The following is a 3,316-nucleotide window of genomic DNA, read 5'->3' as shown; positions in this document are numbered from 1 at the left end:
TTTGGTAGTATTGGGCCCGTACTACCGAAGACATCGGGTTAGTAGGCAATCCAAGTAAGAATCCTTGGGTATCGGAGACCGAATAGGGTTGCGTTATCGAGTGCGATTATGCTTGATAGAGTCTCTGATATTTTTATGTTGTATTTCCGAGGCATCATGGTTGGACCACGCCACAAACCTGATACGAACGGTGTGAGTGACGAGGAGCTTCGTCAGATGATTCACGAGGAGGTGGCTGTGGCAATCTGGGCCGAGATTCCGGAGATGTTTGGGTCCATTAAGATCACACTGATGGAGACTTTTGATGAGCGGAACGCTGCGGTGACTGAGGCCGCAACCACTGCAGCTACCACAGCTGTGGCCGCTGCCAGACCACAAGGAGGTGACTCATTGCTGTTCCGGGAGTTCAGCAACACGAAGCCACCCGAGTTTGACGAGACGCAGGATCCGATCGCTGCGATGAGATGGGTTGCTAATATTGAGGGATGCTTCTACACTTGTTCATGTTCGGAGCATCTGAGGGTACAGTTCGCTTTGAACCAGCTCCGCCTAGGAGCAAAGGATTGGTGGAAGTTCGTGACGGCAAACTTCACTCTTGCGGAGGTTTCAACCATGACTTGGGAGAGATTTACTGCTATGTTCAGAGACAAGTATGTTCCCCCGGTGGAGAGGGAACGGTTAGTTAAGGAGTTCTTGACCCTCAAGCAGGGTAATGATTATGTTACGGTGATCACTCAGAAGTTTCATGAGAGGGTGATGTTTTGCCCTGAGCAGGTGTCCACTGAGCAGGCTAGGATGAGCCGATATTTGGGTGTACTGAGGAGGGATATTCGGGAGTTCGTATCAAACTCTTCATACCAAACATTTGCTGAGCTCCAGGAAAATGCAAGGAAGAGAGAGATCGAGTTGAAGACCCAGGCCAGGGAGGAGGCCGAGTCTCAGCGGGTGGATCGGCGGCCGGCTCATTCCCAACCGGCAGCCAAGAGGACCAAGGCCGCTGATTCGAGGATGGGAGGTCAGAAGGGCCGCACTTGCGGAAAGTGCGGCAAGGGTCATGAGGGGGCATGTCGATCAGGTGCTTGCTACAAGTGTGGCAAGGAGGGGCACATTGCTAGGGATTGCCCCAAAGGATTTATGGTTTGCTTTCATTGCAACCAGACCGGCCATCGGAAGGCTGAGTGCCCCCAGCTTCGCCAGGGATCTGCTCCTGCTGCTAGGGTTACCGAGACTCGGCCGGTGAAAGCCGAGGCTCCGAAGGCTCGTGGGAGAGCTTTTCAGTTGACTGCGGAGAAGGTCCGCGCGGCGCCCGACGTTGTAGCTGGTATGTATTCTTTCGTGTATTTACTTTTATGCTAAGATATTGTGCTTATATTATGATATGCGTAGGTACTTTTCTTGTGAATTCTGTACCTGCCTTGGTATTATTTGACTCGGGTGCGAGTCGGTCTTTTGTATCTTTGGCTTTTAGCCAGCACATCGGTATTGATCGGGAGGTGATGAGTCGACCCCTGCAGGTTTCTATAGCGGATGAGAAAGCGGTATACGCTACTGACATGATTCGAGGATGTGTGCTCAAGGTTTTTGGTGTCAAGTTCCCTATAGACTTGATTACTATAGCGATGGGGGATGTCTGCGTCATCGTGGGTTTGGACTAGTTGAGTAAGTTTGGGGCAGTCATTGACTGCGAGAGACAACTGGTGACTATACGAGACCCTATTGGGGGAGTGCTTACTGTCTATGGCGAGGGGACCCAGTGTGGGTCAATGTCTTGTTCGGTTGCCAGGGCGAGGCAGAGTTTGCAGCAGGGCTGCAGTGGATTCATAGCCTGTGTGATGGAAACTCGAGTGGCTGCGGGGAGGCCCAAGTCGGTTGACGAGGTTCCAGTAGTATGCGAGGTTTCGGATGTGTTCCCCGAAGAATTACCAGGTGTGCCTCCGGAAAGGCAAGTGGAGTTCCATATCGATCTGGTTCCGGGAGCGGCGCCCATCGCCAAGGCACCTTATCGCCTCGCTCCACCAGAAATGTAGGAGTTATCCTCGCAGCTTCAGGAGCTATTGGGAAAGGGGTTTATTCAACCGAGTAGCTTACCTTGGGGAGCGCCGATACTATTTGTCAAGAAAAAGGATGGCTCACACCGGATGTGTATCGATTACCGGGAGGTTAACAAGTTAACGGTTAAGAACCGGTATCCGTTACCTAGGATCGATGATCTGTTCGATCATTTGCAGGGGGCATCTTGGTTCTCTAACATAGACTTGAGGTCAGGATACTATCAGATGAGGGTTCAGGATGAAGATATTCAGAAGAATGCATTCAGAACTCGTTATGGACATTACGAGTTTGTGGTAATGCCTTTTGGGCTCACCAATGCCCCAGCTGTGTTCATGGATCTCATGAACAGGGTGTGCAGGCCGATGCTGGATCGGTCGGTGATCGTATTCATTGATGATATTTTGGTATATTCGAGGACTAGGGAGCAGCATGAGGAGCATTTGAGGGAAATTCTTGGAGTATTGAGGTCGGAGAGGTTGTATGCCAAATTCTCCAAGTGTGATTTCTGGTTACAAGAGGTCTAGTTCCTAGGGCACCTTGTTAACTAGAAAGGGATATTGGTCGATCCGGCTAAGATCGAGGCGGTGATGAGATGGGAGGTGCCGAGATCACCCACTGAGATCAGGAGCTTTCTGGGATTGGCCGACTATTATCGAAGGGTTATCAAGGATTTCTCCAAGATCGCCGTGCCGCTTACTAAGATGACCCGGAAGGGTCTTGCATTTTCATGGGGACCGGAGCAGCAGTCCTCATTCAAGACCCTTCGTCAGAAATTGTGCGAGGCCCCGATGCTTGCACTCCCGGAAGGGATGGAGGATTTTGTGGTATACTGTGATGCATCTATATCGGGATTAGGGGCGGTGCTTATGCATAGGGGACATGTTATAGCGTATGCTTCGAGAAAGTTGAAGCCTCAGGAGTCGACATATCCCACCCACGACTTCGAACTGGGGGCTGTGATGTTTGCCCTCAAGATCTGGCGGCACTATCTTTATGGGGTTCGGTGTACCATCTACACGAACCACAAGAGTCAGAAGTACTTGATGGATCAGCCAAATCTGAATATGCGACAGATGAGATGGTTGGATGTGGTGAAGGATTATGATTGTGAGATCCTGTACCACCCGAGCAAGGCTAATGTGGTGGCCGATGCATTGAGCCGTAGGGCGGAAAGCGCCCCGATCCGAGACATTTGTATGAGGCTGACGGTGATGACCCCGATTTTGGACACCATCCGAGGAGCTCAGGCTGAGGCTGCGCGACC

This window comes from Lactuca saligna, chromosome 1 (genome assembly GCF_052625555.1).
Source record: "Lactuca saligna cultivar CGN05327 chromosome 1, ASM5262555v1, whole genome shotgun sequence".
In the NCBI taxonomy this organism is placed as follows: domain Eukaryota; kingdom Viridiplantae; phylum Streptophyta; class Magnoliopsida; order Asterales; family Asteraceae; genus Lactuca; species Lactuca saligna.
This window is presented reverse-complemented; position numbering follows the sequence as displayed.